Here is a 13,726-nt window from a genome sequence, read left to right as displayed (position 1 = left end):
AAGCGAGGGGGCGTGATGGTTGTGAATGAAGAAAGTGAAAGGCGATCCTGTGATGCGCGCTCTTGTGTGCAATTAACGATTGGTAAAGTATAGTAGGCTAAATAGCATGCAGCAACAAATTATTCAAAAACATTGTGATAGTAAATTCATCACACAATCTATTAAATATTTGGCTAAGCATAACACATCAGTTTTTAAAGTTCAATGAACATACATTTACAGCACATACATTTGATGCGCGCATTCTGCATATGGGCCAACCAATTAAGCATAGGCCTAATCATTCTGAGTATGTGATATTGTGAAAGTCAGCCTTTAAAATGGAACCGTCATTGCTTTTCCCGTCTCTGGGGAACTGTCTTGATGGCCAATAACTACCTAGGCAGGCGTTCTGTCCCGCCAGATAATGAATCTGATTGGAGTTCATCCGAGCAGGTGCTTCTCTCTGAAAGTGAAGTGACAGCACTGTTCGCCAATTTCATTTGTAGACTTTACCTGATGCCCTGCATGCGCATTTTTTTGGGACACAACCCAAAGACCTGCGTTGTTGCCTTGTTCACGTAGACTAACCTATGTTTCGACCTACGCCTACTCTGCCTATGTGTTTAAGGTTTAGTACATGCCATCTAGGCAACATCTCATACACACCTGGTCTACTGTTGCAAGAATAAGTTTAGGCTATATTTACTCCATAAGAACTTTCACCATGCACAACAACTTTTATGTCTCAATTCAGCACTTTGAAAAGTTTACAGGTAGGCCATTATGAAGGTAATTAAAGACAGTGCGCTATTTAGGTAGCCCAAATGTTGGCACCGTAAATCTACCCTGTTAAAGTCAGAAATACCGTCGTCTGCTGGTCTCAGAGCATTACAATCCGTGCCACTCCATTTAGTATAATGATACTTTACATTGGGTCAACGCGAATTGTAGGACATATAGTATCCTACATCTCGATCGCACCAATTTGCTTTGACCCTTTTATACTGAACAAAAATATAAACGATTTCCTTCTCATAGAGTTGATCAGGCTGTTGATTGTGGCCTGTGGAATATTGCCCCACTACTCTTCAATGGTTGTGCGAAGTTGCTGGATAATGGCGGGGACTGAAACTGTTGTACACGTCGATCCAGAGCACCCCAAACGTTATCAATGGGTGCCATGTCTGATGAGTATGCAGGCCATGGAAGAACTGGGACATTTTCAGCTTCCAGAAAGTGTGTACAAATCCTTGCAACATGGGTCTGTCTGTGCATTATCATGCTGAAGCATGAGGTCATGGCGGGATGAATGGCACGACAATGGGCTTCAGGATCTCGTCAAGGTATCTCTATGCATTCAAATTGCCATCATCAAATGCAATTGTGTTTGTTGTCAGTAGTTTATGATGTTGAAGTAAGCAAATCGCTTGCCCACACCATACCATACAAGTGGTCTGGGGTTGTGAGGACAGTTGGAAGTATGGCCAAATTCTCTAAAATGTTGGAGGCAGCTTTTGGTAGAGATATGAACATTACATTCTCTGGCAACATCTCTGGTGGACATTCCTGCATTCAGCATGCCAATTGCTTGCTCCCTCAAAACTTGAGACATCTGTGGCATTGTGCTGTGTGACAAAACGGAACATTTTAGAGTGGCCTTTTATTGTCCCCAGCACAAGGGGCACCTGTGTAATGATCATGCTTCTTGATATGCACAGGTTTCAGGTGGATGAATTATCTAGGCAAAGGATTTTTTTAAAAATTAAACGTAACCCTTATTTAACTAGGCAAGTCAGTTAAGAACAAATTCTTATTTACAATGACGGCCTACCAGGAAACAGTGGGTTAACTGCCTTGTTCAGGGGCAAAATGACAGATTTTTACCTTGTCAGCTCTGGGATTCAAACCAGCAACCTTTCGGTTACTGGCCCAACACTCTAACCACTAGGCTACCTGCCGCCCAAAATACTCACTAATTTGTGCCCAACATTTGAGAGAAATAAGCTTTTTGTTCGTATGGAACATTTATGGGATCTATTATTTCAGCTCATGAAACATGGGACCAACACTTTACATGTTGTGTTTATAATTTTGTTCAGTGTAGTATGATATATTAAGTTCTACTGTATGATATGCTACCTTTGACTGCTTTAGCGTGATATGCTACATTAAGTTAGGGGTTAAAGTTAGGGTTAGGATTTAGGTTAAAGGGTTAAGGGTAAGGGAAGGGTTAGCCAACGTACTAAGTAGTTGCAAAGAAGCTCAAAAAAGTAGTAGGTAGTTGCAAAGTTGTTAATTAGCTAAAATGCTGAAGTTGTCAGTTCGCATTATACGCCCATTGACCACGACCAACTTCCCTCCCGTAATTTTTATAAAATATGATATGTTTTGCTCTGAGGCTAGTCTGATACGTTAGGTCTTCAAGACTCATACTGACAACAGAGCATTAACTGATTTGGGGTCCATGCGTTATGCTTGCAGCGTGGATTAGAAACAGCTGTTTCACAGTCGGTGTTACTCTTCGGGCGGGTCTGCAAGACAAACATTTTATTCCGCTGAATTGACTTAACACTGTAAAATTGCATGCAGGCAGAACAACCCCAAAACAATCTACAAAAAAAACATCTTAATTTAACTTTTATGGTCTTGTGGTTTAAATGCTCATTAAAGTTCAACCCAAGAACTTGCCAGTGGAATTGTTGACAGGTTTCAGAACACACACACACACAAACACACACACACACACACACACGCACACACACACACACACACACACACACACACACACACACACACACACACACACACACACACACACACACACACACACACACACACACACACACACACACACACACACACACACACACACACACACTTCCAGCCTTTGAAATGTTGGGAGAATCAGTACACAAGATAAGAAATTACACAGGCCAGAGCAGTAGACTGATAGTAAATGTGGATAGATCAAAGACAGTACAAGCACACTACAAAATGGGAGAGATGTATGAAAACGGTTGAGTAATTGGGGACACAGACAGTGTCAAGAGGACCCCCTCAAAGATTGTGGGTGCCCTATTCCTCCACCCCCACCCATGCCTCTAATCTGTCTGTTCTGCTGTGGATCTTCCATGCCTGTGGTGCTGGGTTTATCAGGGGGTCATATGCCGCAGTTCTTCCTTGCTCTGTGGGTTCAACAGGTGGCCCCTCCCAGTCTGGGTTCTTCCCACAATTCATTAGAAAGTCTCAGATGGCTACCTAAATCCATCAAGGGCTCCATTGTTGATAAGAGAACACTGACAATCATACAGTATTCGATTGAGCAGGATTTGGGCAGTGAAAGTCACGGACAATGAACAGATGAGCAACAGAGTGACCTCACAAGCAGGAATCCTGGGAAGTGTTCATGTCATGTGGTTTCCATTATAGACAATTCTGAGTTCTTCAGCTAAACTCGAGGGAAATTGGGCTGCAAAGCTCCATTTGGAAAGGATGACTCAAACCGGGAAGGTGACGAAATAATCAGGCCGTAAAGTTGTACTAAGTGTCAGAGTCTGAGGCAGCAGTAGCATTGACTCACTCACAAATTAACTGCAACTGTCTACCCAGTTTAGAGTAGGATGTGCAAGTCAGTTATGGTTATAAACTCACAGTGAAAAACTACTGGACACTTTTGCATCAATAGAAATCGGTAAGGAAGGAGAATGGCCATCAATGCTTATGTGTTGGTATTGGTGTATTTCAGTTCTTTCCAGTCTAATTTAAAACGTGTCGTAAAAAGACAGTCAGTCTTGTTGACAGACAACCAGAAAATTTCTGTGAAATTTAACAAGGAGACAATTAACATTGATTATAGAATGCCTTATTGAATTAACTTTGAAAATTCATTCTTGGTCACTTTTTCCACACACTTTTTTCATTGGGTGTATAGGCCAAGCCTGTGAAACACATAACAATGAATGATGAAACAGGAGGGTGCGAGGCAGACTAAAATAGCAGAGGGTGAAGGAAGGATGCTGAAAAAGTAGCCATCCTCCACACCACTGTACACACAAGCAGGTAGACAATATGGAAAGTCAGTCTCTCTGTCTCTTCTCTCTCCCTCTTTTGTTTCTCACTCAGACACACATTTGATATTTTAGTCATTTACCAGATGCTCTTATCCAGAGCAACTTACAGTAGAGCGCATACATATTTTTTTTGTACTGGTCCCCCATGGGAATCGAACCCACAATCCTGGCGTTGCTAGCACCATGCCGCACTCACACACACACTTCCCTTTAAGGAAGGCCAGCCATTCCTGTCTCCTCCCTTTCCCATCATTCCCTCTGTTCCCCCACGACAGGGCCAGGGTGGATTCGTGGGTCATGGATAAGGGCACGCTAGAACAAACAAACCAAAATAGACAAAAACAAAGAAAAGAGGAAGAGAATAAACTCTACATGGCCAAACCTGGGCGGAGGGTTACTTGATTGGTAGATGGTACATTGGGCTGGAACATTTTTATGGAGGAAAGATGATTTACTAAACCTGATTTGATAGAAGTCGCATGCGTGCACACACACACACACACACACACACACACACACACACACACACACACACACACACACACACACACACACACACACACACACACACACACACACACACACACACACACACACACACACACACACACACACACACACACACACACACACACACACACACACTACTAAGAGTGAACCTGGGAAATACTACAGCTGAGCAGTAAGATGAATAAACAGAGCTCACGGCTCATTGAATGTGACCAAGTCTCAAGGGGAGGGAGGGCACAATACTCCAGTGAGTGGGGTGGCAAGTTCACACAGTGAGAACCCAGAAGGCCTTTTCACAATTTCTCATGCCAACGTGTACCCTGAAAAACGTGTTTTTGGAGCAGAGGGGCGTGTTGGAGTTTGGGTGCCAACTCTAGTTAGAGTATATCTTTCTCCACTTCCACATATGGATTCTGGGTTTGTGTGCTTTTGACCACAACAGGATGGAGAGATATCCATGTTGAATGCTGGCGGCGTGTGGAGGGCGAAATTGACAACACTTGTTTTCTTAATCACCATAAATCAGTGCTGCTTGTCTTGGTTGTGTTGTAGATCATACAGTGCATTCAGAAAGTATTCAAACCTCTTCCCCTTTTCCACATTTTGTTACGTTACAGCCTTATTCTAAAATTGATCAAATAAATAAAAATACTTATCAATTTACACACAATGTCCCATAATGACAAAGTGAAAACAGGTTTTTATTTATTTTTGCTAATTTATATATATTTAAAAACAAAATAGTATTCAGACACTTTTCTATGAGATTGGAAATTGAGTTCAGGTGCATCCTGTTTCTATTGATCATCTTTGAGATGTTTCTACAACTTGATTGGAGTTGACCTGTGGTAAATTCAATTGATTGGACATGATTTGGAAAGGCACACACCTGTCTATATAAGGTCCCACAGTTAACAGTGCATGTCACAGTAAAAAACAAGTCATCGGGTCAAAGGAATTGTCCATAGAACTCCAAGACAGGATTGTGCTGAGGCACAGATCTGGGGAAGCATACCAAAACATTTCTGCAGCATTGAAGGTCCCCAAGAACACAGTAGCCTCCTTAAATGGAAGAAGTTTGCAACCACTAACTCTTCCAAGAGCTGTCCGCCCAGCCAAACTGAGCAATCAGAGGAGAAGGGCCTTGGTCAGGGAGGTGACCAAAAATCCGATGGTCACTCTGACAGGGCTCCAGAGTTCCTGTGTGGAGATGGGAGAACAACCATCTCTGCAGCACTTCACCAAGCAGGCCTTTATGGTAGAGTGGCCAGACGGAAGCCACTCCTCAGTAAAAGGCACATGACAGCCAGCTTGGAGATTGTCAAAAGGCACCTAACGCCTCTCAGACCATGAGAAACAAGATTCTCTGGTCTTATGAAACCAAGATTGGCCTGAATGCCAAGTGTCACGTCTGGAGGAAAGCTAGCACCTTCCCTGCGGTGAAGCATTGTGGTAGCAGCATCATGCTGTGGGGATGTTTTTCAGCAGAGATCCTTGATGAAAAGCTGCTCAAGAGTGCTCAGGACATCAGACTGTGGCGAAGGTTCACCTTCCAACAGGAGAACGACTCCAAGCACACAGCCAAGACAATGCAGGAGTGGCTTTGGGACATGTTTCTGAATGTCCTTGAGCGGCCCAGCCAGAGCCCGGACTTGAACCCGAGATACCTGAAAATAGTTGTGCGGCGATGCTCCCCATCCAACCTGACAGAGCTTGAGAGGATCCGCAAAAAGAATAGGAGAAACTCCCCAAATATAGGTGTGCCAAGCTTGTAGCGTCACACCCAAGATGACTCGAGGCTGGAATCGCTGCCAAAGGTTATTCAACAAAGCACTGAGTAAAGGGTCTGAATATTTATGTAAATGTTATATTGCCATTATTTATTTTTTATATACATTTGCAAAACATTTAAATAAACAGCTTTTGCTTTGTCATTATGGGGTATGTTGTGTAGATTGATGAATGGGGAAAACATGTAATTCATTTTAGAATAAGGCTGTAATGTAACAAAATGTGGTAAAAGTCAAGGGGTCTGAAAACTTTCCGAAAGCACTGCAATGCCAGTTGAGTCAGAGTAGAGAGACAACTAAATCCTAATTCCCTGTGATATAACTGCTATTACAAAGTCATGTGGAGATATTACTTTCTCAGACTATCAGTTCATAAGCGCCTAAAAAGAAATGTAGAAGCTAAAAAAAAGCATATCTGTAAACATGCTTCACGGCAGTAAAAATATTTTTTTATTTTAGTCAAACTTAAATATTCAACAAGTTGAGACCAATTAGTTCCTGAACACTCATAATATATAATATCATTAGTACTTCAAAGTATCAACATATAAAGTACTGAATCAAGGGGAGGGGGCCTGCTGGAGAGTACTGTGGACTTTTCACTGTGTTATTTCCAAATGAAGCCAGAGCTTTATTTTGAAGTTTCTTAAACGGTCACTTTGGCGTGGAGGAGCAAAGCTGTCTCTACCGTATGCAGACCAGAGTATTCTCATGAAAAGCAAGCATTGCGTGGAATTCTTCCAAAGGGGACAGGAAACGGGGGGAGGCGTACAAACTGGGATTGAAGTCCCATGGGAATCGCAAACTTGACAGTTCCAGACATTTTGCACAACACTTTGGAGGGGTCCATGCTGTTCACACAGAGGAGGAATAGAAAAACCCTCAACCCCCACCCGACCCCAAAAGAACACAATTGACCCCATGTGCGTAAGCTTCCCATGTATACGTCAAGAGCAGTACATTTTTCCATAGTTAGACTCACTCCAGACTGAGGGTGTTTTATTGTTATGGATATTATGACCATTTTGAGATGTGTGCATTCATTGTCCACAGAGAGACAGTCACTGGCATGCAACATGGGCCTACGCCACCAAACACAACAACGTGTACACCAGAAAGCTCTCTGTGTCATATCTCCACCAGACACATACCAAGAGGTTGATGTCAGTGTGCTCATACAAATATACAATAATGTCACTGATGCAGAGAAAACGCTAAGGTTTCATTGTTCATGGGAGTAGATTTTAAAAAAAATCATATTTTCCCCCATGATTGTCCCTGAAAATGTTTGCCTATCTGATGCATATATACTTTCAAAGGGAAAAGAAGATGGCATGACAATGTTGTGCAAATTTAAAGGCCGATTTCCCAGACACAGATTTAGCCTAGTCCTGGATTTATGAGCGCTTTAAATTAGGATTCTCAATTGAGAATGCTTTTTAGTGCCAGACTAGGCTTAATGTGTCTGGGGAAAAAAAACGTTAAAATAAAATGATGGTTAATGTTTTCTGCGTCCGACTCCTCCAGAATAGCAGCTCAGACAGGAGTTTAGAAGGATTCAGCTGACGTTGAGACAGCGTGATCAAGCAGGAATACTGAATACTCAGAGGAGCCCCCAGCTGATGGCAGTACTACAAGTCCTAGGTGCCTCAAATCCTGACCTAATTTTAACCCCTCAAAAAGGTCCAATGCAGCCTTAAAGGTCCAATGCAGCCTTAAAGGTCCAATGCAGCCTTAAAGGTCCAATGCGGCCTTAAAGGTCCAATGCAGCCTTAAAGGTCCAATGCAGCCTTAAAGGTCCAATGCGGCCTTAAAAGTCCAATGTGGCCTTAAAGGTCCAATGCAGCCTTAAAGGTCCAATGCAGCCTTAAAGGTCCAATGCAGCCTTAAAGGTCCAATGCAGCCTTAAAAGTCCAATGTGGCCTTAAAGGTCCAATGTGGCCAAACAAAAATAGCTTCTTAGCAAAGAACAATTTCTCAAGCAAGAATTTTGCTAGGACTGTCTGGGAGTGATCTGAGTGGCGAGGGGAAAACTGAAAAGTAGCTGTTGTTGACAGAGAGGTTTGGATTTAATTTACAGCGGTGATGTCACCAGGCAGGCCAAAACTCCACACTAAAACAGGTTGACATTTCAGGCTGTCTTTTTAAACAGCTCTTACGCTAAAAGGGCATTATCATTTTCACAATTTCACAGTATTATTCCAACCTCATGGTGTGGAAATACAGTGCCTTGCGAAAGTATTCGGCCCCCTTGAACTTTGCGACCTTTTGCCACATTTCAGGCTTCAAACATAAAGATATAAAACTGTATTTTTTTGTGAAGAATCAACAACAAGTGGGACACAATCATGAAGTGGAACGAGATTTATTGGATATTTCAAACTTTTTTAACAAATCAAAAACTGAAAAATTGGGCGTGCAAAATTATTCAGCCCCTTTACTTTCAGTGCAGCAAACTCTCTCCAGAAGTTCAGTGAGGATCTCTGAATGATCCAATGTTGACCTAAATGACTAATGATGATAAATACAATCCACCTGTGTGTAATCAAGTCTCCGTATAAATGCACCTGCACTGTGATAGTCTCAGAGGTCCGTTAAAAGCGCAGAGAGCATCATGAAGAACAAGGAACACACCAGGCAGGTCCGAGATACTGTTGTGAAGAAGTTTAAAGCCGGATTTGGATACAAAAAGATTTCCCAAGCTTTAACATCCCAAGGAGCACTGTGCAAGCGATAATATTGAAATGGAAGGAGTATCAGACCACTGCAAATCTACCAAGACCTGGCCGTCCCTCTAAACTTTCAGCTCATACAAGGAGAAGACTGATCAGAGATGCAGCCAAGAGGCCCATGATCACTCTGGATGAACTGCAGAGATCTACAGCTGAGGTGGGAGACTCTGTCCATAGGACAACAATCAGTCGTATATTGCACAAATCTGGCCTTTATGGAAGAGTGGCAAGAAGAAAGCCATTTCTTAAAGATATCCATAAAAAGTGTCGTTTAAAGTTTGCCACAAGCCACCTGGGAGACACACCAAACATGTGGAAGAAGGTGCTCTGGTCAGATGAAACCAAAATTGAACTTTTTGGCAACAATGCAAAACGTTATGTTTGGCGTAAAAGCAACACAGCTGAACACACCATCCCCACTGTCAAACATGGTGGTGGCAGCATCATGGTTTGGGCCTGCTTTTCATCAGCAGGGACAGGGAAGATGGTTAAAATTGATGGGAAGATGGATGGAGCCAAATACAGGACCATTCTGGAAGAAAACCTGATGGAGTCTGCAAAAGACCTGAGACTGGGACGGAGATTTGTCTTCCAACAAGACAATGATCCAAAACATAAAGCAAAATCTACAATGGAATGGTTCAAAAATAAACATATCCAGGTGTTAGAATGGCCAAGTCAAAGTCCAGACATGAATCCAATCGAGAATCTGTGGAAAGAACTGAAAACTGCTGTTCACAAATGCTCTCCATCCAACCTCACTGAGCTCGAGCTGTTTTGCAAGGAGGAATGGGAAAAAAATTCAGTCTCTCGATGTGCAAAACTGATAGACATACCCCAAGCGACTTACAGCTGTAATCGCAGAAAAAGGTGGCGCTACAAAGTATTAACTTAAGGGGGCTGAATAATTTTGCACGCCGAATTTTTGAGTTTTTGATTTGTTAAAAACGTTTGAAATATCCAATAAATGTCGTTCCACTTCATGATTGTGTACCACTTGTTGTTGATTCTTCAAAAAAAAATACAGTTTTATATCTTTATGTTTGAAGCCTGAAATGTGGCAAAAGGTCGCAAAGTTCAAGGGGGCCGAATACTTTCGCAAGGCACTGTATATATATAAAACCCCCAGAAAATTCACATTTTTGACTGATCAGGGATGCTATATATACACACAAGGAACAGGTAAGTACCTTCACTTCATATAAACTCAGCAAAACAAAAAAAAGTCCCTTTTTTAGGACCATGTCTTTCAAAGACAATTCATAAAAATCAAAATAACTTCACAGATCTTCATTGTAAAGGGTTTAAACATGGTTTCCCATGCTTGGAAAACTTAGGACACTAAAGAGGCCTTTCTACTAACTCTGAAAAACACCAAAAGAAAGATGCCCAGGGTCCCTGGGAGACAGGACAAACAGCTGATCATCCTAGCAGTGGCAGACCATGTGTAACAACACCTGTACAGGATCGGTACATCCGAACATCACACCTGCGGGACAGGTACAGGATGGCAACAACAACCACCCGAGTTACACCAGGAACACACAATCCATCCATCCGTGCTCAGACTGTCCGCAATAGGCTGAGAGAGGCTGGACTGAGGGCTTGTAGGCCTATTGTAAGGCAGGTCCTCACCAGACATCACCGGCAACAACGTCGCCCATGGGCACAAACACACCGTCGTCGTTGGCCCAGACAGGACTGGCAAAAAGTGCTCTTCACCGACGAGTTGCGGTTTTGTCCTGCCAGGGGTAATGGTGGGATTCGCGCTTATCGTCGAAGGAATGAGCGTTACACCGAGGCCTGTACTCTGGAGCGGGATCGATTTGGAGGTGGAGGGTCCGTCATGGTCTGGGGCAGTGTGTCACAGCATCATCGGACTGAGCTTGTTGTCATTGCAGACAATCTCAACGCTGTGCATTACAGGGAGCACATCCTCCTCCCTCATGTGGTACCCTTCCTGCAGGCTCATCCTGACATGACCCTCCAGCATGACAATGCCACCAGCCATACTGCTCGTTCTGTGAGTGATTTCCTGCAATACAGGAATGTCAGTGTTCTGCCATGGCCAGCGACGAGCCCAATCTCAATACCATTGAGCACGTCTCGGACCTGTTGGATCGGAGGATGAGGGCTAGGTGCCTTGGTGGAAGAGTGGGGTAACATCTCACAGCAAGAACTGGCAAATCTGGTGCAGTCCATGAGGAGGAGATGCACTACAGTACTTAATGCAGCTGGTGGACACACCAGATACTGACTGTTACTTTTGATTTTGACCCCCCCCCCCCCCTTTGTTCAGGGACACATTATTCCATTTAGGTTGGTCACATGTCTGTGGAACTTGTTCAGTTTATGTCTGTTGTTGAATCTTGTTATATTCATACAAATACTTACACGTTAAGTTTGCTGAAAATAAACGCAGTTGACAGTGAGAGGACGTTTCTTTTTTTTCGCTGAGTTTAGATTTAAGAGGATTAGTAGTCAGTAGTCTGTTAGTTAAAGTGTTCTTTATTTTCCTTTGTGGCCTATAAGAGGTAGGCCTATTTGCTACTTTTCAGATTCCACCCAAAGAAAATAAAGACATTTTCAAGGTTCCAAAAGCCAACAGCAACAATTTATGACGATTTGGGAGGGGCAACACTCAAAGTAGGCTTGTCTTTAGCTGAGGACTAAATATAAAACCAAAAACAAACACTACTGTAGTAGGATTTCGTATTATTTTTTTGGTGTGTTCATTCCTAGGCTACTGTTGCTGATTTGTTCGTTGCCAGGGGGATCGTGAGGAAGTTCATGAGCAGTTCTGGAATTAGGCCTAAGTAACACTCCCTCTATCCTGAATGCCAAAAACGAAAGGCATTCCTGTCAAAAAAATAGCTGGGTACAGGCCAAGAATTTCCCAATATGGTATGGAATCAGTTGCCTGAATACTCACTACCTCAGCATTCACATACAGTACCAGTCAAAAGTTTAGACACACCTACTCATCAAGGGTTTTTCTTTATTTTGACTAGTTTCTGCATTGTAGAATAACAGTGAAGACATTTAAAACTATGAAATAACACATGGAATCATGTAGTAACCAAAAAAGTGTTAAACAAATAAAAATATATTTGAGATTTTTTAAGTAGCCACCCTTTGCCTTGATGACAGCTTTGCACACGCTTGGCACTCTCTCAACCAGCTTCATGAGGAAGTCACCTGGAATGCATTTCAATTAACAGGTGTGCCTTGTTAAAAGTTAATTTGTGGGATTTCTTTCTTTCTTAATGCGTTTGAGCCAATCAGTTGTGTTGTGACAAGGTAGGGGTGGTATACAGAAGATAGCCCTATTTGGTAAAAGACAAAGTCCATATTATAGAAAGAACAGCTAAAACAAACAAAGAGAAAAGACAGTCCATCATTACTTTAAGACATGAAGGTCAATCAATGCGGTACATTTCAAGAACTTTGAAAGTTCAAAACTCTATGATGAAACTGGCTCTCATGAGGACCGACACAAGAATGGAAGACCCAGTGATAGCTCTGGTGCAGAGGATAAGTTAATTGCACCTCAGATTACAGCCCAAATAAATGCTTTACAGAGTTCAAGTAACAGACCCATCTCAACATCAACTGTTCAGAGTAGACTGTGTGAATCAGGCCTTCATGGTCAAATTGCTGCAAAGAAACCACTACTAAAGGACACCAATAATAAGAAGAGACTTGCTTGGGCCAAGAAACACCAGCAATGGACATTAGATAGGTGTAAATCTGTCCTTTGTTCTGATTAGAGATTAGAGAGTCCAAATTAGAGATTTTTGGTTCCAGCCACCGTGTCTTTGTAAGACGCAGAGTAGGTGAACGAATGATCTCGGTTTGTGTGGTTCCCACCATGAAGCACGGAGGAGGAATGTGATGATGTGGGAGTTCTTTGCTGAATTCAAGGCACACTTAAACAGCATGGCTACCACAGTATTCTGCAGCGATAAGCCATCACATCTGGTTTGCGCATAGTGGGACTATCATTTAGTAAAAATAAAGAAAAACTCTGAGAAAGTGTCCAAACTTTTGACTGGTACTGTACATGTTTTAAGAATAAGTCACTCTTAGTTCTTCAACAACCAACCAACCATGCCTGAAACTCAGTGACACTAAACCATATTAAGCCAACAATAGGTTATGTCATAATTAAGTCTGACTGCAATCATTGAAGTTGTTTGTATTGACGAGGGGAAAGGAGGGTCTTTGTACAAAATAAAGTCATCAGCAATTGGATCGTCTCTAACCAATCAGTGTATCAACCCATCGGTATCTGGACAAATCAGATGGCCACAAATGTGCTCACATTCGGTGAAGCGTCGGGCAGGTTCTCGGATCCAGACTCATTGCAGAGAAGAAGCTCACGTCCCTGGGCGTGGCCTAGCGTTTGGCAAGAGCAAGGAGTCTGGGTAGCCAAGCAAGGTGTCATCAGAGGTTTATGTTAATGTAAGCTCCAGTGTTATTGGCCGTGTTCGAGAGGATCAAAACTGTAATGTATCATAGGTAAATTATGACTGACTGATCTACAAATAATGAGTAGTTATTTATGATGCAAGGTTCTTTGTCGATCAGTTGGCAGTCGCCTGCACAGTCGGCAGCAACGTCGAACTAACCCAATGTGCTC

Source organism: Oncorhynchus mykiss, chromosome 27, assembly GCF_013265735.2.
Source record: "Oncorhynchus mykiss isolate Arlee chromosome 27, USDA_OmykA_1.1, whole genome shotgun sequence".
Classification (NCBI taxonomy): domain Eukaryota; kingdom Metazoa; phylum Chordata; class Actinopteri; order Salmoniformes; family Salmonidae; genus Oncorhynchus; species Oncorhynchus mykiss.
Note: the sequence above shows the minus strand (reverse complement) of the source record.